The following is a 25,749-nucleotide window of genomic DNA, read 5'->3' as shown; positions in this document are numbered from 1 at the left end:
GGACATGTGGAATAGGGGCAGGTTTGGGGGGAATGTTGTGACCATACTGAACTTGATTTTGTTTGCAAGGCATTTGGGTGGGGATTTTTAGTGGCTTAAAGGAAAGAGTTCTGAGACTTAAAAGTTTGATTTAGGCTAAAGATAAAGGTTTGAAAATCATATCGATATTGGTCTTTTTAAAAATTTTTATTAAAAAAAGTTTTTTAATGTTTTTACTTATTTTTGAGACAGAGAGAGACAGAGCATGAGCAGGGGAGGGGCAGAGAGATAGGGAGAATCCAAAGCAGGCTCCAGGCTCTGAGCTGTCAACACAGAGCCTGATGAGGGGCTCAGACTCACGGACTGTAAGATCATAACCCGAGCTGAAGTCAGATGCTTAACTGACTGAGCTACCCAGGCACCCCTCGATATTGGTCTTTAAAAAAAAGAAAAAGTTTATTTATTTTGAGAGACCGGGCAGGGAAGGGGCAGAGAGAGAGGAAGACAGAGAATCCCAAGCAGGCTCTGCATTGTCAGTACACGGTCTGATATGGGACTCAAACTCACAAACCTGAGAGATCATGACCTGAACTGAAACAGAGAGTCAGACACTTAACTGACTGAGCCAGCAAGGCATCCTTCTATTGATATTGGTCTTAATGAAAGTCAGAAGAAAATCTTGTTGCCCAGGGAGAAGTTATAATATAAAAAAGAGAAGAAAGCTGATGTGAGAAGTAAGATGATTCATTTTCAAAAATACCAAATAAAAGCGATGCTGTCTAGTTAACAATAGGTTTACAACCTGTTGGAAATATGTAGGAAACCTCTCTCCCCCACAGTGAATTCCCAAAACCTTACACACTTCACTTCCTGGTTCTTCTTCCCCTCTCTATTTTGCGGGCTTATTTTTCATGGGCTTTGCAATGACCATGCACCAAAGAACTGAAGTCTCTGCCTCACGTCAAGGAATGTACATTTGTTCCAATCAGACTAATTTTTGCTTTACATGGGCCTAGGTGAGTTCTGGGTAAGGGTGTAACCTCTGTAGTACTCAGTCAATGAGGAATCGGGAGATAGGAGATAAATTGCCTGCTGTAACTGCCCCAAGTGTGCCTGTACATCAGACACCCACTCTTGCAAAAACGTTAATTAAAGCCTCGCTTCACTGTGTTCTTAGTCTCAGTGTCCCTTCTTTGATTGGGTCAGTGGGCTTATTTCTCACAGCTGAGAAGTGACATCTTAGGAAAACAAAGATTTAATAGGTTGGCACAAGAGGTTAGCAAAAGAGATGGAAAATCATCCAAGAGAGGTAATGAATAAAGACTGATGTCATGAAATTTAGTAGAGGAGAACTCAGCAATATCACAACATGCTTCAGAGGGTTAAATATAATTGTTACCTGAAACTGGGTTCACCTCTTGGTGGATACCAAGCCAAAAGGCACAGGCAAGCCAAAGAATAGGAAAAAGAAGGGTTTTACCTGCCACAAATAATGGAGGAAAGGAAGGGTTTTACCTGCAACAAGTTATGGAGAACACCAGGGATATTTCCCAAAGCAGTGTCTCCTTGAAGTTTTAAGCCAAGGATATGTACACATTCATGAAGGAATTTGCACAGTGGGAAATTCAGCCTGGCATTGGAGCAAAAGTCACCTTTTATTTATTTATTTTTTAAAGAAATATCATTAAATCATTTACTTTGTAACAACACTTAGCAGATAACAGGAACATACTGAACATACTCATTTCCCATTTAGCCTGAATAAGTAATTTAGCTACACAATGTTTTCCTAAGATAAGTTTTTCTATGGCCAGGGAAAACAACATTTTATTTTTAAAAATATTTTTATATGTTTTTATTTTTCAGAGAGAGAGAGAGAGAGAGAGAGAGAAAGCATGAGTGGGGGAGGGGCAGAGAAAGAGGGAGACACAGAATCTGAAGTAGGCTTTAGCTGCTGAAGCAGCACAGAGCCTGACATGGGGCTTGAACTCATGAATCATGAGATCATGACCTGAGCTGAAGTTGGAAGCTTAACAACTGAACACCTGGGTGCCCCAAAACAGCATTTTAAATAGTCCATGTTTCTAAAATTGAAGCGACTTTCTAAACAGGTATTTAGAAAGTAAGTGGGAACAATCAGACTTAATTACTATGAAAACAAAACTAACACCACGATTATAGAACATTTAAATAGGAAAATTATGAAACTATATATATATAATTATACATATATACACCATATCAAAATGATAGGGTTTTGGAATGGTGGTGGGGTCTGGAGTTGACAGCCAAGAAAGAATTCTTGAGACTTCTTAAGTGGAAAAAGGTGATTTTATTAAAGCATGGGGACAGGACCCCTGGGGATGATGAGCTGCCCTGGGATTGTGAGGAAAGACTGATTATATACTTGGGAGTTGGGGAAGGTAAAGTCTAGGGGAAGTTTCCAAAGGGACTTTCATATGCTAAAGAAGACTCACAGGATATTGGAGACCTAGCTATTGTCAAGCTAAGGTACTTTTTCCCTTCTAGCAAAGTATTAACACTGAGACAGTAGGGAGTTCCTGGAGAACTGTTATACTCTACCTGCCTCAAGTATTTGTCAATAGGCTGCCTGTTAGAAGGACATTTAACTGCCTCAAAAATACCTTTTCTATTTTGGTAACTAAATTTTTGATATTAATATCAAGGTATTTCAAGCATCTCTAAATATGAAAATTTCAGATTTATATTTATTAAAAAGAAAATATCAATCTGTTGGAGTAATCATACATATACATATATATATATGTATATATATGTATATATATATGATAAAGAAAGATAGGACAAAATAAGCAGAAAGGAAAGGTTAGGACCTGAGGTCCCAGGGTGGGGAAAAACACATATTTTATTTATTTATTTATTTATTTATTTATTTATTTATTTATTATTTATTTATTTTTCAATATATGAAATTTATTGTCAAATTGGTTTCCATACAACACCCAGTGCTCATCCCAAAAGGTGCTCTCCTCAATACCTATCACCCACCCTCTCCTCCCTCCCACCCCCCATCAACCCTCAGTTTGTTCTCAGTTTTTAAGAGTCTCTTATGCTTTGGCTCTCTCCCACTCTAACCTCTTTTTTTTTTTCCTTCCCCTCCCCCATGGGTTTCTGTTAAGTTTCTCAGGATCCACATAAGAGTGAAACCATATGGTATCTGTCTTTCTCTGTATGGCTTATTTCACTTAGCATCACACTCTCCAGTTCCATCCACGTTGCTACAAAGGGCCATATTTCATTCTTTCTCATTGCCACATAGTATTCCATTGTTTATATAAACCACAACTTCTTTATTCATTCAGCGGTTGATGGACATTTAGGCTCTTTCCATAATTTGGCTACTGTTGAGAGTGCTGCTATAAACATTGGGGTACAAGTGCCCCAATGCATCAGCACTCCTGTATCCCTTGGGTAAATTCCTAGCAGTGCTCTTGCTGGGTTAGGGGTAGTTCTATTTTTAATTTTTTGAGGAACCTCCACACTGCTTTCCAGAGGGGCTGCACCAATTTGTATTCCCAACAGTGCAAGAGGGTTCCCGTTTCTCCACATCCTCTCCAGCATCTATAGTCTCCAGATTTGTTCATTTTGACCACTCTGACTGGCGAAAAACACATATTTTAAAACAATGCTGGGAGCATCTGACCAGGAGCAAACTTCCTCAGGCTTTAGGTTCCTCTTTAGAACGTAACAGACACCACCTATTCCCTCAGGTTCTCCTCAGGAATTTGACAATGAAAATACCAAACCAGGGGCACCTGGGTAGCTCAGTTGGTTGAGCGACCAACTTTGGCTCAGGTCATGATCTCACAGTTCGTGAGTTTGAGCCCCTCTGTGCTGACAGCTCAGAGCCTGGAGTCTGCTTCGGATTCTGTGTCTCCCGCTCTCACTCTGCCCCTCCCCACTCATGCTCTGTCTCTCTCTGTCTCAGAAATAAATAAACATAAAAAAAATTAAAAAAAAAGAAAATACCAAACCAAAATAGGTAAATTATAAAACTTCTGTTATAGGAGGGACAGTATGACCAGTCTGATTTACACAATGGAATCTAGCCAATCAGGAATGAACAACCCAGTACCTAGAACCATCAAGCCAATAAGGGTGAACCTGAGAAGAAACAAAGGGGAACTGGATCTGAAGGGGGAGGCAGCAACCAAAACCTTATAAAACAAAGTCCCTTGCCCATTGTCACAGGCATTCTCTTTCTAATGCCCCTTCTCTTCAAAGAGAGCTTTTGTACTATTCTTACTTTCTTATACTCTAATAAACTTTTGCCTGCTGTTCATTTTGTGTCCATTCTTCATTTGTGAAGTGGCAAGACAATGAATCCCGGGTATTGAGGTAAAAAAGAATCCTGCAACATATATACCAATAACAAATATCTGCAACTGTGAAAACACAGATAATGAACAACTTCAAATTTATCAGTATTTTAGTGGCTGAAATAATTTACTTTTTTCAGTCTTTTTTTTTTTTTTTTTTTACTAAAATAGGTTTACTTCATTTAAACTTAGGTCAGCATGGCTTTTGTTTGTTTGTTTGTTTTGTTTTTTGCTTTTTTAAAAAGACAAAATACTAATTTAAGATGGTATTAGGTTTGTACCAGCTGAAAACTAATACTTATGTTTGTCTAGGTGTAACAATGCCAAAAACATACAAATTCAATATGTAGTAGGAAAATATGTAAAAGAAAAACAAAACATAAGGAACTATACCCCATTAAAAAATATAAATGCGGCTTCTAGTGACTATGCTACTATTGAAAACTAATATTCTGACTTAGAAGTAGCTTCTATAAAATGTCAAAGTAGTAGGCTTTGTTTGCTTTCCTAATACAGTGAATAAATAAGTATTTCTATCACAGTTAAATGGTACTACTAGTATTTTTTAGACAAAATGTAGTATTATACATAGAAAAGTAGCCAATGTCTTGTATTCAAGTATTTGTGTTTGTTTTCCATTAAAATGTTTTCTATAATCTATAAGGACAATGCACACAAAAGTAAAAAGATGAGGTAAACATCTTACACTTTTAAGAAATTACTTGAAACATAATACTCAGATATTCTCAATGCCTAAGCTCTAGAATGATGCTGAAGAAGGTCCTGCATTTAAAAAAAAAAAAAAAAAAAGTCATCCATAATGCCCACGATGCAAACCACATAATGAACAGCAAGTTTCTTGGTCTTCTGAGTAGACAAATGATGCTCTTCCCTGTTATTACAGAGCAATTGTTGCAGGATTTTTTACCACAATACCTGGGATTCATTGTCTCGCCGCTTGGAAGAAAGAGGGGGACACAAAATGAGCAGCAGGCAAAAGTTTATTAGAGTATAAGATAAAGGAAGAATAGTAGGAAAGCTCTCTTTACAGAGAGGAGATATTCAAAAATGAATGCCAACCAACAATAGGCAAGGGTCCTTGTTCTATAAGGTTCTGGTCAGCCCTCCCCCTTCCCTTCCCCTTGTTCCTTCCCAGGTCCTACCCTTATTGGCTTCATAGCACTGGGTGCTAGGTTGTCCATTCCTGATTGGCTTGTTTCCATTGTATGAGGGGTGGCCTACGGCCAGAGTTAGAGCTTTTGTCAAATTCCAGAGGGAAACCTGAGGGGGAGTAGGTGGGGTCTGTTACATTCTTAAGAAGGACCTTAAGCCTAAGGTGGTTTGCTGTGGTCAGACACTCCCAGCATTGTTCCAGAATAGTGTTTTTCCCCACCCAGGGACTTAAGGTCCTATACTTTCCCTCTGCCTATTTTATCCTATCTCTTCCTCTCATACAATCAGGACTAAGTTTTGCCAAAAATATTGTATCAATGTGGGTTAACATGAGATACCATGTTACAATAAGAGCAGCTACAACACTCTGCCATGCTACGCAGCCCATGTGGAAAGAATGTGTGGTCAGTTTCTTGCACCTGGCAGGTGAAAGAGGAGTAGGAGGAAATCTTCCTGGTTCAAAAAAGTCAAGATTAGTCACTGTGCAAGAAAAGCTACAGCAGGAGAATCTTGCAGACAGAGATATGCTAAGTAGAGTCCAGAATCCTAGTAGCGCAGTGTCTACATCCTCTTCATTCTTCAAATTCTCAACATATAACTCTTTTACTATCAGGTAGATGATGGCGAGAAAGAAGGCGAACAGCAGCAAACAGAGAATTGAGAGGACCTGTACCAGCCTCTGCTGAGCCTGGGCTCAGCCACCCGCAACCACCCAGAAAATGTCATTGTGCTTATCTGGCAGAACCGGAGACCTGTCTCCATCCTCCTGGAGCAACGAGACCTTTCTAGGCTCTGATGACGCCCCCGCCGAGAACTCCTTCCGCAAGTGGCATGCAACTTGAGTCGCATCCGTCCTTCTCATCATCCACTTCACCTTCACTGCTACTGTCTCCCGGAATGAAGGCAGAAAATGTAGGCCAGGCAAACAACAGGGGTGCCAGGGCTTTGGCACAGAGCAGCTGAATGCCTCCCACTCTCCAAGAACCAACCATGTGTGGACATGGTAGGAAAAGGGGCATAAGTCATCTTAAAGTGCCAGAGTCCAGGTCCGGGTCATGAAGGCTGGCAAGAGTCAGCAATGTTAATTATTTTGCTTTAGTTGGTCCTGTTTGTGAGTACTCAAGGGGCTTTAGATCCAGCAAAGATAGCTCAAGAATGTTAGTCAATCTTTACTTCTGAACCAGCAGTGAAGACTTTTATTACTGATTTATTGTCCCCGATATGATTAGGCTATCTCCTGGCCTGACAGTGGCTGTTTGTTCTCACCTTTTTTTCTTTTTCTTTTTTCTCTTTTGGTTTGTTTGTTTCCTTAAAATCATTACCAAGGTCAATTCTTCTGCAACTGCAAATATCCCAGGAAGTTCTGCAAGAAATGTGATTTGGGCAAGTAGCATAGATCACAAGGTGGCTGGGAGCCTAAAATGACTTATGTCAAGAAAGCTACGTCTCATCTTTTTCTGAGGGCATTTAACTCTTTCTGCTTACAAAAGGGGATATAAAAAGAGACCTTTGGTGACCTTTTAAGAACAATATAACATGATTGGTACCCACCGTACTACAGTAGGTTGAGGAGTGAATGGGAAGTGAGAAAAGGGAGGATGGCAAGAGAGAGAAATCAGACATAACTTAAGGGACATACAGGGGATAGGTAGGAAAAAGAAAACTATTCCAGACTTTTATAAAACTATACCGTAGAAATTTTAAATTTCATTCTTAATTAAGTTTTTGAAAAAGTAAACTAGTGAAATAAGGGTTTACACAGATCTCTGCAAGCTGGGGCTTCTGGATGCGCAAAAGTCACCCATGGTAGTGTTACCCACCAAGGGTCTGTTGCGTGATGTGCAGCTGAGCCTGAAGACTATCGCCAGTTTTTGTGGCAGAGAAAAAGGGTTTTAATGCAGGGCACCACGCAAGGAGATGGGAAAAAATTTCTCAAATCCTCCTCCCCAAGGAAAGGGAGAGCTGAGTATTTACAGGATTTTATGGGGTGGGGCGTGTCTTGAGGGCGGATGTAGGTAACTGGCCGTTGGAAAAGGGGGGAATGTAGTGCTTCTCACAGGCGCCGCCTACCGAGTGATTGTGCTGGTACATAGCTCTTATGTGTAAAAAATGGCTGGCCAACCTGACAGATTGACAGGAGGATCTCAGGGTGTGTCCTCACAGGTTACTTCCCTGCCCGCCACCCCCACCCCACCTTTCTGTGCAACTGCAAGAATTCATCCTGGTGTACTTCAGTTTCAGATGGTTTCATCTGTGGTCAGGGCCACTTATGCAAAACAGCCTCATAAATAAGTCAGCCAGAGTTTCTTTACAGTAGCATGGCCAAACGTTTGTTAACTTAACCTGTCAGCTTCAGTAGTTTCAGTTTCAATTGAAAATATGTAAGTTACCTTTCAACATCAGGGCTATGCCTACTCATGTATGTATCTGAGATAAATTTGGTAACTAAAATGTCAAAAAAAATTTAAAGCCTTCAACCTAGCATACATACTGTTAATCTATAGCAATAATAATTATTATTTACTAAGTACAGAACATTTGGTAAGTAAAATCTTTAAACTGAAATTTTTGTTCTCCTGAACACTACTGCATCCCCAATCCATGTGGCATAGATTTGAGTTGTAGGTGTACAAAAAGTTGTCAGGGAGCAAGAATTTCTGTCCCCTTCAAGGGTTCTTGTAGCTGGACTAAGAATCAAATTGGCATGAGGCAGATTAACAGGAGAAAATCAGATTTAATAGCACATATATGGGGAATCAACACACATGTGGAAATTCCAAAGAGTGTCAGGCAAAATGAGGTATATATGTCACCCTGACCTAAGTAGAGTGGGGTGGAGGTCTGGGACGTCAAAAGAATGCATTTCACAGGGCGAGAAGAAGAAAAGCAGGTGTTTGGTAATTAGATGCTTGCCTGGCCATACAGATGGGTCATTCAGATAAAATTTATGTCTGCTGATAACTCTTATTCTGGGAAAGATCCCCAATTTAGATTCTTCTATGTAGTTAAGGAAGGGGAAAAAGTTTCTCTTGAGGTAGCATGGCCTCCATTTTCTTCAGCTCAGAATAACCTTCAAACCAAAGAGGCCCATCTTGGGATTTATTGCTTAAAACACTAAGCAAAACATTTTGTACAGCAGATAGATAGGTAGATAGATACCATAGTATCTTGTATCATAGTATCAACTACCATAGTAGTTGAGGTTGTAGTTACATGCCAGCCAAGACTGCAGTCATCTGAAGGCTTGACTAGGGCTGGCGGAGCCTTTCCCAAGATGGTTCACTCACACGGTGGATAAATTGGTGCTGGAAATTGGCAGGAGGCTTTATTTAGTTCCTTACCCTAAAGGCATCACCATAGGACTATTTCAGTTTCTCCAATGCATGGTGACTATCTTCCCCAGAGTAGATGATCCAAGAGAAAGAAAGCTTTTGTGACCAGGGCTCAGAAGTGACACTCTGTGGTTTCTATAATATTCTCTTGATATCATGGTCTAGTCCTATCCATTGTGGCAGGGGAACACACAGGGGTGTTAATTCTAGGGATGAGGTTTATTGTGGGCCATCCTTGAGCCTGGATCCCACATATTTATCATAGAGATGCTAATGTGTTACTTTGTGTGGGTAGGTTTTATATCTTGCATATAGTCAGGGATTGCTGTTCACATTAGCGATGACTCTTCATTGCACTGGCCTATTCACACATGCCTAATAAATGCCTTTGTAACCTCTGGCAAGTGAAAAAGGTCCAGGGTTAGCTATTGTCTAGACTTCAGGCAGGAGGGAGAATTGGCTCCTGTTATTGCAGCAAAGCTAGTTAACCCTAGAGAACAGAGGAAGTAGGAAAGAGGTTCATTTTAAGTATCATACTAATAATAGGAGTGTCTATGGGGGAAAATAAATGGTGCTCTGATTTTTTGATGCTGCTCTCTTCATTATATCCCTGTGCTAAAAATTTGTATTGGTACAAAGGCCAACTTCCTACAGCAAAGGGCTGGGTAAAGGTATCATTCTAGGCTTTTAAAATGTTTATGTTTGCTTTTATGCATGCATTTTACATGATTACAATCGTGGTGAAAACCTGGGAAGCAAATGCTGTAGTATTGATTCTTTTCTATTTAAGGATATTTGGAGATCATTTTACACACTGGCATTTAACAATTATATATACATATATGTATCTTCTCTCTGTGTGCTCATAAATTCTCACTTGGGAATACCTTAGACTGAATCAATGTGAAAGAAATGATGAAACATATTTAAAAAGCATTCATTTTCAGGTGTGAAATAGATATCATATTCTAGAAGCAATAGTTAGACACAAATCTAACTGAATGATTGAGGTCATGCAATCCTGCAGTAAAAGTGTCACTAGGCTTTTAGCCACATTGAAATTTGTGTTGTCCAGATGCTTTCAGGCATAATTGTGATGATGCTGAGATCTTTTTCTGAATTGGCAATGTAGTGCATTATTTTTTTAGGTTAGCAGCATTTAATTGATTTGAGAATTATTTCTATGATATTTGAAGGAGACTGACAAATACCTCTCATCCAGAATAACATTTTAATGCAAATTTCACATGACAGAATGTTCTGTGATGCCAAATGTTACTCTTAGCTATTTTCTACAAGAGAGCATAATTACAACACTACCATCATTAAAATTATTTTATATTTTTTATAAAAGTTGGTTTGCTTTATGTCAACGCAATTGAAAAATAGACTTTGCTGATATTTTGTAAAAAAAGTTTACTGTTTAGTGTTTCCACAGAGAAATTACCAAATAAAGCAATGTTAGTGAAGACTACTTTGGACAACGAAGTTCAAAATATACCTATACATCTTTTTCAATAAACATTAATGTCACCATGATAATTGAAATGGTTTATTAAGGATAGTTTTTTTTATGATGTTGTGGAAAGAGATTGGATTAAGACAGAAAAACATGGGTTCCAGTCCTAAATCTGTTGTTTATTAGTGTGATATTGAATAATTCACTTACTATCTTTGTTTGCAGTTCCATCATTTGTGCCTGGATTGATAAAACCTTCTTTATAATCTATTGGGAGGATTAAATAAACTAACATATGAAATAATTCTGGTATAGGTTCTAGAAATATTAGGTACTAAGTAAATATTTATTTCTAGATTTAAATTTTCTTTATTCTTGCCTTCTAGTTGCAAAGTCTATTAGGTAATAGGTAAATCTAATAAAATATGTTGCAAGAAGAAAAAAATTTTTGTGTAATTTTGTGCCAAGTTATTTCAGCTATGCAATTTTGCTGATAGATATAGTTTGCTTAGGACTCAGGAGTATCTCTAAATAAACGTTTATTGTGTGTGATTTCTTGACCAATTTTATTGTTAGAATTCCTTATTTCAGGGGAAACCATTATTTAAAGTAGGGACCAAATGGTGGACAGCATGATGTTGGTGATGATGGCGATGATAATCTGAATGCCTTTCTTTGAGATTTGTCATTCTCTTTAGCTCCCAACATGTTGTCTTAGTGGCCAGCTTCCCTCCTTTATAGTACCTGAATAGTTTTTGTAAATATTTGTTTCTTGTCCACAATTTCAAGCATTGAAACAATCTTTCCTTCATCCTAAGGATTTATTATTAGGCAAGACAATTTCCCTTTCCTAAGTTTTTAGTGGAACATGGAAATTGCCTACTAGACAGTCAGCAACAGTAATGCAAACTCTGATACTTGTGCTCATCTACTAATTTCAAAGACCAAAGAAATAGTACTAACAAAAGTACCTGATTATATGAAAACAGAAAAGAGTGAAACAAATCAACATCCACCTATATAGATAAAAATGATTACCCTGTTTTTCAACTTCAGGAAGGTAGCAGACTCCTGAAAACCCTTCTGTAAATGGCATTATTTTCAACATGGCCTATTTTGTAACATATTAATACTGTTATAAGTCAGGAATCATAGAAATATTAGAATTCATCAGTTTCAATTTAAGACCTTTGAAAATGGATAGAATTCTGTTGAATTCTTATTGTCAGCTTTGGAGATTGTACCTCCAATGACAGGGCCGACTTTTCTTAAAAATGCTCTCTATCCCTTTAATTTGAAAATAATATGTTCTAAATGCTTTTTTTTTTGCAATTATTACACACTTAAGAAAGAGTAAATGTTGTCATAGCATATACATAATCATAAACCTAGAATTCAAGTTTTGTTCATTTGTTTTGCAAAATTGGCTTATATTACCTAACAATCTTATAATTAAATTTATAGTTAATATTTACCCAAGATTAAACACACCATAATTGGAGGATGTTCCAAAAAAGTATTGTTTGGCATTACATATAGTCTTCTAGTGATCCCCAGGATTTATTTTCATGTTTATTTTACTGTCCTTTTTTAAAATCTTTTTATCTTCTGGTGTTTGCCTTCAAATAAGAAGATGGAGTATTAACAATAAAGTGAGGGGAATCCAGGTGCTTCAGTAATATAAAGGGCATTAAGTTCCACCAACTTAAAAAGAACTTTATGACTTGGGATCAAATCTGTAAGTTAGTTTAAAAGTATAGAAAACTATGAGGGAGGGGCCAGGATGGTGGAACAGCATGGAAGTGTTTTTTTTTTTTATGTCCCTGAAATGCAGCCATATCAACACTAAACCATCCTGCACACCTAGAAAACTGATTTAAGGATTAACACAACATTCTGCATAACCTGAGCCACAGAACTCAGCAGGTATGTGGCACGGAGAGGTGAACTGGGGGAGAGAGAACCTGCAGAGGGCAAGGAGCTGTTTTTGCTTGTGGAGACAGGACGGAGACAGGGGGAGAGTATGGGAAAGCATCTCCTCCATGAAAGCAGCTAGAGAGAAAAGAAAGAGTACATGAGGGACTGAACAAAAAAGGGAGAAAGGAGAAAGGAGAGGGTTTAAATTCCATTAAGACTGTATCAACAGGGGGAGCACAGAGTCTAAAAGTCCGAAGCTCATACCTTGGAGTGGATCTCTGGTGGGAAGGGTGAATCCTCAGGAGCAGAGAGCGAAGTCCGAGGGGTCCGCAGGTCACATGGAGAGTGGCAGGTCCCCTGCTGGGAGGACGTTTGGCACAGGTTGGGGGCTAGCAGATCGGAGAACAATCCCATTCGCTGATGATGGAACAAGGACATTAGGGGGGAAACCTGGTGCCAGATGTGTGTTGTAATTTACCATAATCCCTGAAATGCTGCTGCTACACAATAGCATGGACTTTTTCTGGGGCAGGCTGGCACCTAGCCGCAGTCTCTGGGCATCAGCCGCATGGTCTCCTGAACGTTCCTGGGGGGTGCGCTGGCGACCAGACATTGCTTAGTGAGACCCTTCCCCATAGGATCTGAGCGGGTCAAAGCTGCAGTCTCTCAGAAGTGAGGGGTGGGAAACACAGCCGCCTCTGAGAAAAAACCCAGAAGGAGGTGCCGCCTGGCAGCCTAACAGCTTGGTCATAGACAGTGTAAAAGCGGGCAGTGGATGGAGGCCAGAGACAAAGGAGAGGTACTCGATTGCCCATGGGGGAGAACAGAGTTCCCATCTGAGAGACTGGGTAGCTGGGTAACGCCATTTTTACCTCTTCCGCACATGCGCATACATGCACCACAACAATCCACCACAGTAAGGTAAGCAGCGCCATCTAGTGGAGAAGGGAGCCATTACACTAAGCCCTGTCCAATTGGGCCAACCTCGCTCTTCAGCAACACTACAAGTCTTTCTGCCTGCTTAGTTTATGGACTATAAAGTGCTTTGTAGTTTGACTTCTAGGGAAAACCGATGCAATTTCAATTGTATTTCAGTCTGGTCACTGGTCCATCTATTCAATTTTTTTCTTTCTCTTTTCTTATTCTTGAGTATAGAAAGGGAAAAATTTTATTTTTATTTTCCACCTTTATTAAAGATAGTATTCTTTAATTTGTTTCTACTCTATTTTTTACTGTTTTGTAAATTTTTAAAATTCTATTTTCCTTCCATCATTTCATTTTATTCTAATTTATTGTATTCATTTTTTCAAATTTTTAAACATTTTCCTTTTCTTCCCCCTTTTCTTATCAGTCCCTGTTTTCTCTAGTATATCAAGCTCCTTTCAACCACCAGACCGAAACACACCTAGGATCCAGCATCCTTTTTTTGATTTCTTTCTGTTGTTTTCAATTTTTTAATTTTATTTTTTGTTACCTTATTAATTCCTTTTCTTCCTTCAAAATGAGGAAATGAAGGAATTCACCCCAAAAGAAAGAATAGGAAAAAATGACAGCCAGGGGCTTAATCAACACAGACAAGCAAGATGTCAGAACCAGAATTTAGAATCATGATAATAAGAATACTAGCTGGTGTTGAAAATAGATTAGAATCCCTTTCTGTGGATATAAGAGAGGTTAAAGCTAGTCAGGATGAAATAAATGCTATAACTGATCTGTAATCTCCAATGGTTGCCACGGTGGCAAGGATGGATGAAGCAGAAGCAAATCAGTGAGATAGAGGACACACTTATGGAGAACAATGAAGCAGAAAAAAAGAGGGAGACTACGACAAACAAGCACAATTTAAGAATTAGAAATCAGTGACTCATTAGAAAGGAACAACATCAGAATTATACATGTCCTATATATGAAGAGAGAGAAAAAGGGGTAGAAAGTTTATGTGAGTAAATCATAGAAAACTTTCCTAAGCTGGGGAAAGACACAGACACCAAAATCCAGGAAGCACAGGGGACTCCCGTTAGATTCAACAAAAATCAGTCCTCAACAAGGCATATCATAGTCAAATTCACAAAATACTCAGGCAAGGAAAGAATCATGAAACAATCAAGGGAAAAAAAGTTCTTAACCTACAAGGGAAGACAGATCAGCAGACGTATCCACAGAAACTTGGCAGGCCAGAAAGGAGAGGCAGGATATATTCAATGTGCTGAATCAGAAAAATACACAACCCACCTTACAACTGTCAGAATGGCTAACATTAACAACTCAGGCAACAACAGATGTTGGTGAGGATGTGGAGAAAGAGGATCTCTTTTGCATTGTTGGTGGAAATGCAAGCTGGTGCAGCCACTCTGGAAAATAGTACGGAGGTTCCTCAAAAAACTAAAAATAGAACTATCCTACGACCCAGCAATTGCACTACTAGGCATTTATCCAAGGGATACAGGTGTGCTGTTTCGAAGGGACACATGCACCTCCATGTTTATAGCAGCACTATTAACAATAGCCAAAGTATGGAAAGAGCCCAAATGTCCATCGACGGATGAATGGATAAAGAAGAAGTGGTGTATATATACAATGGAGTATTACCCAGCCATCAAAAAGAATGAAATCTTGCCATTTGCAACTGCGTGGATGGAACTGGAGGGTATTATGCTAAGTGAAATTAGTCAGAGAAAGACAAAAATCATATGACTTCACTCATATGAGGTCTTTAAGATACAAAACAGATGAACATAAGGGAAGGGAAACAAAAATAATGTAAAAACAGGGAGGGGGACAAAACAAAAGAGACTCATAAATATGGAGAACAAACAGGGTTGCTGGAGGGGTCGTGAGGGCTAAATGGGTAAGGGGCATTAAGGAATCTACTCCTGAAATCATTGTTGTACCATATGCTAACTAACTTGGATGTAAGTTAAATAATAAATAAATTAAAACAAAACAAAACAAAACAAAATAAAATAAATAAAAAGTACTAACATGTTGGGGCGCCTGGCTGCCTCAGTTGGTAGAGCATGCATCTCTTGGCTTTGGGTCATGAGATAAAGTCTCATGTTAGGCCCAGAGCTTACTTGAAAAAAAAATTTAAAAAAAATGCTTGCATGTTATCTAATCATCAGTTATGAAACAGCAGGTACCAGAGCAGTTCTAGATTCATTTTTGTTGATATTTTTAGGACACTGGGGAAAAAGTGTGACTGTCAGTTATTTCATTTTGTTACTTTTGTAAAAGACCTGCTGATGTTTTTCTTTTTTTGTGTTGCTCCGGAATCATTCTATGTTTTTCCTGGCTCCAAACACGACTCTCACATCAGGCAACAACTTCCAGCTGTACTATTTCCTTTATTCTCCATTTATGTGATTTTTTTCCCCCCAAGGGTAGTTCAGATTTTCTTATCTCACTACGTGGTAACAATTTCGTATATAAACATGAAATAACTTCATTCCTTCATTTATTCAAAACCTGTGTGGTGAACATTCGTCTATGTTTTGAAGCGGGTACTGGGGATGTAAAGTCGCATAAAGAATGGTCCACAGACAACTAAATGTACGGGGTTGGAAGTTTTGATAATGATGCGTAGAGTATTACAGAGTTGCAGCTGGAGGGCATTCATATCATCTCTAGTGGTAGTTCTCAACTTTAGCTGCACATTAGAATCACCTGGGGAGGTGCTAAAAATCCGTGTGCCCAGGTGGCACCCCTGACCAATGAAATCAGAACCTCTGAGGGTGGGTCCCAGGCCTCAGTTTTATTTCTAGAGCTTCCAAGTGATTCTGATGTGCAGAACCACTGTGTGAGAACCACAGGTGTGGATATTCGTAGATGGGGTCCCAGTAGAGTTGAGACTTGAGTTTTATTTAGATGTATGAAGAGGTTAGGGGATGCCATACTAGGAAGAAAGGGCATCTTTTGACGAGGCAAAGGATTATGAAATAATATGACAGGTTTAGGCAACTCACAAGTTATCCAGAAGAGCAGAAGGAAAGATAGTAAATGGACTGTTCTCAGGTATGCAGATAACTAATCGTAAAGGACCTTGATCTATTTATTTTCAACAGAAATGATTGTCATAGTCCTTGACAATCTGGGTGTAGGAAAGGGGGGGTGAGCTTAGAAGGGAGTAGAAGAATAAAGGTAGGAGACTAGGAGTGGATGGCTATGAGGAAGAAAGGAATAAACTGGGGTGAATAGGCTAGCACCCTCTTGAAGGAACCAGTGGTTCAAGTGATCAAAGGCACAGGGGCTGCTAAGGCCCTGTGAGGGAAGAACACATTTTGATTAATGTAGGTCAGGACTGATAGCCAATGTTTAAATCAGACTTAGAATTAATGTTCCTAGGCAAGTGTTTCCTCTTGTGAAATTTCATGGTGGATCGGTGGGACAGTGACTGGCAAAGGGGGTAGAAGGAACTAGGTAGGAAATCCATGTCATCTATTATCTGGCTAGAGGGATCCGGACTCAGCTATTTTCAGGCATGGAGAAACAGAGATCTGGTCTGAGGAGCAGATAGGGAGGTTGTTGTTTAATGCTTACTTTGATACCCAGGGATTGAAATCTCCCCTTTCCAAATCTCTCTGATTCTCCCTACCCTGCTCTCTCCTCCTGTCTTCTGCACATCAGTCTGAATATGGGGAGGCACCATTGACTAAACCTTCTAAACCTCATTTATCTTCTAACCTCATTTACCACTGGGGAAGAAACGTCTAACATAGTGTTGGTTAAACAAGACTTTCTCTGATTTGGGGAGTGGATATGGTTGAGCCTACAAAAAACAGGCTATCGTTATCCAAAGATAGACATATATGGAGATTGATAGTGATAAGATTCTCACCAACTCATTTGCTTTTTTACAGGATTCTATCATGAGAACTTCAGTTTGTATTTGCAGAAGGGCATCTCTCTTACATGGGATATAGTCTGCAGCTGCAGAACAGGAAATAATCTATTGGCTATAGAGGGTTGAATAGAGCCCATACCCTCAGGTTGATTAGCATGGAACTAAATGGGTAGACTTAACTGATTAGCCACAGACCAGTATTTTTTTTTTAAGTTTATTTATTTTTGAGAAAGAGAGCTCACACAAGCTGGGGGAGGGGCAGAGAGAGAGAGAGAGAGAGAGAGAGAGAGAGAGAGAGAGAGGGAGGGAGACACAGAATAGGAAGTGTTATGCCCAGAATTCGTGATCCCCAAAGACCACCAGGGAGCCGAGTCCGATGCAAAAGCAAAAGAGCCTTTATTCGAGCTAGCTCGAGCTCAGTCCCCTACCTGCACCGACGCAGCCGTGAGATAACGGAGAGAGAGAGCGAGTTTCAAAAGCACAAAGGTTTTATAGGGGTCTAGGGGCAGCCGATTGGCTGGGGAAGGGTCGTGGCCTCGGCCGATTGGCTGGGGAAGGGTCAGAGTCCTGTTACGCAGGTCGCTGGGCGTGTTTTGATCAGGAAGTTTGAACGGGTGAGCGTGAGGTTACTCAAGGGGAGGAGGTGCGATCTGAGGTTTCTGTGATTTTTCCAGAAAAGGGGTCATGTCGGGGACATAGTCACTCAAGGTGGAGAACACAGAACAAGATGAAGTCGGCCAGCGTAGGCCCGCCCTTTCAGAAGCAGGTTCCAGGCTCTGAGCTGTCAGTGCAGAACTCCACGTGGAGCCGGAACCCATGAATCGTGGGATCGTGACCCAAGCGGAAGTCAGAAACACAGCCGACTGAGCCACCCAGGCGACCCTGCCACAAAACAGGATTAACAAATACACAGGCTACTCAGAAAGTAAGTATGACGTTGTAGCAGCAAATTTAAGATCTTCCTGTATCTGTAACCACATACCCTGCCCACCTCTTACATTGGGCCCACTCTCTGCTTTTATCTGTGACAACACTTCCACAGGTATACTGGATCCCACCCTGTTAAAAGATGTTGGTTCTACAATTATCCTCTTCACTTTTTTGTTAACAATTTCCTTTCCCCTGCTGGACCACTACCAACAATTACTAACATATTTACCATCTTGAAAATAACCCTCTATGACCTCACATTCCCCTCCAGATACCACTCTTATTTTTCTTATCTTCTTTATCTTAACCCACTTATTATCTCCATTTTTCTTAAACCTTTCAAGAAGGGCTGTCTCTATTCATCCTTTCTACTTCTTTACCTCAACTTTCTCCTGAACACATGCCAATAGGAATTTAATTTTCCCTATTCCCCAGAGTCACTTGTATAAAGGTCATGAATAGCTTTCAAATTGCTGAAACCAATGGGCAAATCTCCGTTCTAGCTGTATTGATCTCCTTGCTATTTTTGAACATGCCAGGCACACTCCCACCTCAGGGCCTTTGCACTTTCTGCTTCCACTCCTTGGAATGTGTTTCCCCCAGATATTCATGAGGCTTACTTCATTCAGGTCTCTGCTCAAATGTCATCTCTTTAGAAAGCTTTTATTGTTAACCCAAAAGAGAAAAGCTTTTAAACATAATTCTCTATTCTATTCCTGTTTTATTTTTCTTTGAAAAATTTATCACTGCCTGAGATTGTGTTATTTACTTTTTGCCTGTCTTTCTTTCTTTCTTTCTTTCTTTCTTTCTTTCTTTCTTTCTTTCAAGTTTTATGTAAATTCCAGTTAGTTAACATAAGTTTCAGGGCTTTTTCTTACTGAAAGAAAACTCTAGGAAGGTGGGGATTGTGTCTGTATTGTCCCCAGCTTCATTATCAGCATCTAGAATAGTGTCTAAGATATCCTATGTTTTCACTCATATGTGGAACTTGAGAAACTTAACAGAAGACCATGGGGGAAGGGAAGGAAAAAAATAGTTACATAGAGGGAGGTAAACCATAAGAGAATATAGAATTTAAAAATCTCTTAAATACAGAGGGGCGCCTGGGTGGCTCAGTCAGTTAAGCGTCCGACTTTGGCTCAGGTCATGACCTCACAGTTTGTGAGTTCAAGCCCTGCATTGGCTCTGTGCTGACAGCTCAGAGCCTGGAGCCTGCTTCAGATTCTGTGTCTCCCTCTCTCTGCCCCACCCCTGTCTCTCTCTCAAAAATTAATAAACATTAAAAAAAAATTTAAAAATCTCTTAAATACAGAGAACAAACTGAGGGTTGATGTTGGGGGGGCTTGGGGGTGGGGAAAATGGGTGATGGACATATAGGAGGGCACTTGTTGGGATGAGCACTGGGTGTTGTGCATAAGTGATGAATCATGGGAATCTACTCCTGAAGCCAAGAGTATACTGTATACACTGTATGTTAGCTAACTTGACAATAAATTATATAAAAAAATAAATAAAATGAAAAAAATAGCATCTAGCATACAGTAAGGAGCTCAGTAAATATTTGTTGACTCTTGATCAAATGAATGAAAGAGATGTTTATGAAATTAGATTCTCCTGAGATAGGAAGGAATCATTTTGTGTCAGAATGATCTGATATAGTTTCTTGATTATTAGAAATGTTTTAACTATGATGTGAGAAAGCCATTATTTTTAGGCTTGCACCTAGAATTGTATTTGATATGCCCTCCTAAATTAATCTCCAAGCAGTGTGGCAAATTGTTCTTTATCTTATTCTAATCATTAATCTGGTATTTGAACTCAGATAGGAAACATTAATTTCCCTTTGTTTTCTCAGAGTATGACTTTGTGGTATACCCAACAGTTCTCCACCCCCTTCATTTTTCTACTACTCCTTTATCATAATGATACCCGAAATACAAAGGGGAAGGTGGGAGCAATTTGTGAGTCTAGTGACACATTCTATGTTTACATCAATGGATAGATCTTAAATGGAACAGAAGATGAGCTGTATTTTTCCCAAACTGTCTAATTCATAGAGCTCCCTGAGGAAAACGACTTGGCACACAAATTAGAGGTTAGCTGACAAGGCAGATGGTTGAAATGGTTTTTCTATCTTCCATGTTAAGTTGTCATTTTAAAAATTAATGCCAAATATAATAAAATTCTGAGTTTGGAGGCTTGTCTTTTTCCTGAAAATCTGAAACCTGAGCCATTTATTTCTATAGTTGTGAACATAAATCCCCATGGCTCATAGTATGTTAGTAATCAGAAAGGGTCCTTTGAGTAAGTGCTTGTGCATCACTAGCCTTTGAGAAACGTACCAATTCTGTGTTTTCTCTGAAAAAGAGAAAAGGCGACAAAGAGAACTAAAAGCATGAAAGTGAGTAAAACTTAGAAAATAGTAGAAAAATTTACAGCAATAAAACCACTTGTTATTTTGTGTTTACATTTCTAGTTTGTATTTTCAGATTTATAAGGGTATACTTTTATTTCCAAGTTAAACAACAGACAATGAGTAATGTAATATAAAAATGATTTCATTCATCAGCTTAACTGGGAAGTATTAGAGATGCCACATTGATGTATAGCACCTCATCAAAGGAAAAGCACCCAATTGCTGATTTCAATGACTCATATGCCAATAGATCCTCAGTCTATGCTAGAATTCTGTGGTGTTCCTAAGCAACAGTAGTCCTCCAGTGACTTCATTATGATCATGTTAATGTGTGTTTTTTCTCAAGGGTAGTTTGAGAAGCAAACTATAACTATTATGAATACTGGAATTACAGGGAGAATCCCCAATACCATATTATTTTGATATTATAAATAGTTCTATGCATAACAACAAAGTATACGAGGTTTACAATGATATTTAGGGCTTGGGGGCTCTTTTGGTATAGTAATTCATGAGATTTCTAACCTAGGCTGGGGACTTGTTTGTAATTTACTTCATTTCTTATAATTCATTTCAGGCTGGAAAGACTCTCAGGTTACACTTTCAAGGTTTCACAGGTATAATAGCTTGTGATGTGTTTGTGATTCTGGTGATGACTTTAAATATTAAAACGGCAACTCTAGGGGCGCCTGGGTGGCGCAGTCAGTTAAGCGTCCGACTTCAGCCAGGTCACGATCTCGCGGTCCGGGAGTTTGAGCCCCGCGTCAGGCTCTGGGCTGATGGCTCAGAGCCTGGAGCCTGTTTCCGATTCTGTCTCCCTCTCTCTCTGCCCCTCCCCCGTTCATGCTCTGTCTCTCTCTGTCCCAAAAATAAATAAACGTTGAAAAAAAAAAATTTAAAACAAAACAAAACAAAAAAAACCCCGGCAACTCTCATGATATTTACACTGGATCTGCCACTGACAAGTAAGGAATAGTAGATTCCTGCTTACAAAAAATTTCTATAATTTAGAGATTGATATCCGTTGAAAAAGTCCAACCTTAGGGCTGCCTGTATAGCTCAGTTGGTTGAGCTTCTTGCTCTTGATTTTAACTCAGGTCATTATCCCAGGGTTGTGGGATGGAGGCCTTCACTGGTCTTTGTGCTGAGCATGGAACCTGCTTGGGATTCTCTCTCTCTCTCTCTCTCTCTCTCTCTCTCTCTCTCTCTCTCCCCCTCTTCCCCTCTCCCCAACTCGTACTTGTGCTCTCTCTCTGAAAAAAAACAATTCAAGTTCAATCTTAAAACGTCTTTTACTTTTTTTTTTTTTTTTAAGAAGGCTCCACACCCACCATGGAGCCCAATGCAGGGCTTGAACTCATGACTCTGAGATCAAGACATGAGTTGAGATCAAGAGTTGGATGCTTAAAAAAAAAAGAGAAAAAGAAAAAAAAAAAAAGAGTTGGATTCTTACCCGACTAAGCTACCCGGTTGCTCCTCAACCTTAAAGCATCTTAATGCTTATGCAAAGCTCCTTATTTTCTAGTGATGAAAGCAATAAACAGTTAAATATAATTTAGTTTAAATACTGACAAAGTAATGAGGGACTTTATTTTATTTTTATTTTATTTTTTTGATTTAATTTATTTTGAGAGAGAGAGAGCATGTGTGAATGGGGGAGGGGCAGAGAAAGAGGAAGAGAGAATCCTAAGCAGACTCTGTGCTGCCAGTGCAGAGCCCCATGCAGGGCTCTAACCCAGGAATCTCGAGATAATGACCTGAGCCAAAACCAAGAGTCAAACACTCAACCAGCCACCCAGGCACCCCGAGAGACTTCAGAAGCATCAGAACTTTCATGTCCACGTGAGCATTATATTCTTCAAGGGTGTTATCTTAGTAGTTTGTATTTATTTCAGTGACTCTGCTGTTGTTCAAAATATATTGGCCTCAGTGAAGGAAATCGCCCCTTTTTTGAAACACGTAATATGAAATCTACCTTCTTACCATCTTTTTAAGTGTATGTACACCATTGTTAATACAAGCATAGTGTTGTATAGCAGATCTCTAGAATGTTTTCATCTTTCATGACGAATTATTTACCCACTGAACAGTGTATTGGTTAGGATTCTTCAGAGAAAGAGATCAGACGTATACATATTTATTAATTATATATATCATAAAGAGATTTACTATAAGCAATTGCCTCAGGTGAAATGGAGGCTGAGGATTCTTTTTTTTTTTTTTTTTTTTTTTTTTTTCAACGTTTATTTATTTTTGGGACACAGGGAGACAGAGCATGAACGGGGGAGGGGCAGAGAGAGAGGGAGACACAGAATCAGAGACAGGCTCCAGGCTCTGAGCCATCAGCCCAGAGCCCGACGGGGGGCTCGAACTCACGGACCGCGAGATCGTGACCTGGCTGAAGTCGGACGCTTAACCGACTGCGCCACCGAGGCGCCCCGGAGGCTGAGGATTCTTAAGATCTGCAGTCAGCAAACTGGAGACCGAGGGGAGCAGATATGGTTCCAGTCTGAGTCCAAAGGCTTGAACACCCAAATTATTAATATTTTCTTCTTACAGGTTTTGGGTAATCACAAAGGAGGGAATATATGATTACACTAAGATTAAGTAATATTTGTGAACAATTCTTGGATAACATTTTTCAGTGTGTATGTTTTCTCTTATTGATATTTAAAGTAAATATACAATACCAGTTAAGTATTAGTTCCACATAGCATGGCTAATTTCTAGATGATCATAATGAGAAGTTATTTTTAAAAATGCAACAATAGATGGTTAGGGAGATTATAGAATCCAGTTTGTTAGAATGTATTTCTCTAATCTTCCAATTCTACTTCTTCCTTTTCTCTTCTACCCACCATAAATTATAGTGTTTAGAGATATTTGCCAACCCATGGCATATTTAATTTATATGACCTGAAATTGCTCAGGACAGAAATATTTTACTGTGCCCATCTGTAAGAGAACTGAGTACTCTACTCTACACCAGACTTGTCCTGTGAGATGTCCTAGAGATTTGAGCCCTCAAAGAATCTATGTCTTTACTTAAATATATTAACCAGCATGGATATTCACTAAACAGTAGGAAAAAAAGTCTACTTTTAATTTTTTATTTTGTATTTTTAAAATGTTTATGTATTTATTATGAGAGAGAGATAGAAAGAGAGAGTGAGCATTGGAGGGGCAGAGAGAGAGAGAGAGAGGCAGAGAATGCCAAGCAGGCTCCATGCCATCAGCATGGAGCCAGATGTAGGGCTTGAACTCACGAACCCAGGCTCATCCAGGTGCTCCTCAGGCACCCCTCTGCTTCATTTTAAAATGTTATTATGTTCACACCAGGTGGTAAGTTAACAGAAGCACATTTTACTTCAATTATTCAAGTATTACCAATGTATTTGTTAGTGCAGTAACAATTAGGATCTCATCCTCAAAGTGTGTTTTGTGGGTCAGCAGTGGCCCTCATCTGGAAACTTGAAAGAAATATAAAATCCCAAGCGTCATCTAAGTGTTACTGAATACAGCCTTCATCTTAACACCTTGTTAACAAGACCCTCATGTGATTTGTATGCATGTTCAAGTTTGGTAAGTACCCTTTCAGGGCACTTAATTTGGTAATGGTGAGGAAGGTGGTGAGGGGGCCCTTCCGGCAGGTAGCTGAAGAAGTCCAGGTGAATGATCCTGAGGCCATGAGTAACATAGTGGCAAGTGTGAGAGGAAACTGAGGAGAGTTACAAATGTCTCCACATTCTGGAGAAAATTTTAAAAATAATTCTCAACTATAGATGCTGGCGAGGATATGGGGAAATGGGAACCCTCTTGCACTGTTGGTGGGAATGCAAACTGGTGCAGCAGCTCTGGAAAACAGTGTGGAGGATCCTCAAAAAATTAAAAATAGATCTACCCTATGACCCAGCAACAGCACTGCTAGGAATTTACCCAAGGGACACAGGAGTGCTGATGCATAGGGGCACTTGTACCCCAATGTTTATAGCAGCTCTTTCAACAATAGACAAATTATGAGAAAAGCCTAAATGTCCATCAACTGACAAATGGATTAAGAAGATGTGGTGTATATATACAGTGGAATACTACTTGGCAATGAGAAAGAATGAAATCCTGCCATTTGCAGCCACGTGGATGGAACTGGAGGGTATTATGCTGAGTGAAATAAGCTAGTCAGACAAAGAAAGATACCATAGGTTTTCATTCATATGTGAATCTTGAGAAACTTAACAGAAGACCATTGGGGAAGGGAAGGAGAAAAACAAAAAAAGTTACAGAGAGAGAGGGAGGCAAACCCTAAGAGACACTGAAATACAGAGAACAAACTGAGGGTTGATGGGGGTGGGGGAGAGGGAAAGTGGGTGATGGGCATTGAGGAGGGCACTTGTTGGGATGAGCAATGGGTGTTGTATGGAAGCCAATTTGACAATAAATTATATTTTAAAAATATAAATAAAAAAATAAATAAATAAAATCTAAAAAATCTTAAAAAAAATTCTCTTGTGTAGGGTTCACTCTCAAGTGTTCTTTTGCAATGGATCTGAGGTGAAGCCTAGGTATTATTATTGTTTAAAAGCTCCCCTGATGATTCTAAATGTGCAGTCAAGGTTGAGAACTACTGCTTTATGGATTGGCTTTAAAATAAGCTATACACCTAATATTTGTAAAGCAGAATAAAAGTAAATGAAGATGAGACATGATAATAACAAAAGCGTATTAGCTTCTTAATTATACAAAAAAATAACTACATGAAAGCTTTGATTTAGCTTTTATTTATTTTTAAGCAAATAGATTTTGTTCATTTGGGTCTTAAATTACCAAATAAAGTTTGTGTTCTCCTTCAGATTTCATTGTATAGAGTTCTTTTCAGGCTTTCAGCCCCTCAAGCTGTCATGCCTTAAATAAATTTTCTTAAATATATTGCCCGATAAAAAAAAAATAGTTTCCTGTGGGGAATCACAAGGCATGAGTAATAGGTATCTAACTGTGAAATCAAATGTCTTGTTAAGAGACAAACACTTCATTAAAAAGCGAATAGTCAATTATTTCAATGCAGTAGTATTTTCTTGCTCATTTTTTATTATGAATTGATTATAAATTGATAATGGTTTTCAATATTAATATTGGGGCTCAGTTTTTTTCTTTAAAGATTCTGCTGCACATTTCTCAAACCCAATTAACACATACCAGCAATCACCTGGATGAGCATTACTCAGAGGTTGAGTTTGTTGGCTACAAAATGAAAATTTGTTGCCTGTTACTTTCATAGGGCACAATTGTTCACAAAGAATATTAGCAATGTCAAGCAGTTCTCAAGCATCAGAGCTTCAACCAATTTA

At 39.1% G+C, this 25,749-nt stretch overlaps 1 pseudogene; it reads right to left on the bottom strand.

The window, feature by feature from the left end:
- Positions 1-4,951: 4,951 nt before the first annotated feature.
- On the bottom strand, positions 4,952-7,401 carry LOC122481543 (annotated as a pseudogene).
- Positions 7,402-25,749: the final 18,348 nt, after the last annotated feature.

This window comes from Prionailurus bengalensis, chromosome C1, assembly GCF_016509475.1.
Source record: "Prionailurus bengalensis isolate Pbe53 chromosome C1, Fcat_Pben_1.1_paternal_pri, whole genome shotgun sequence".
In the NCBI taxonomy this organism is placed as follows: Eukaryota; Metazoa; Chordata; class Mammalia; order Carnivora; family Felidae; genus Prionailurus; species Prionailurus bengalensis.
This window is presented reverse-complemented; position numbering and strand designations above follow the sequence as displayed.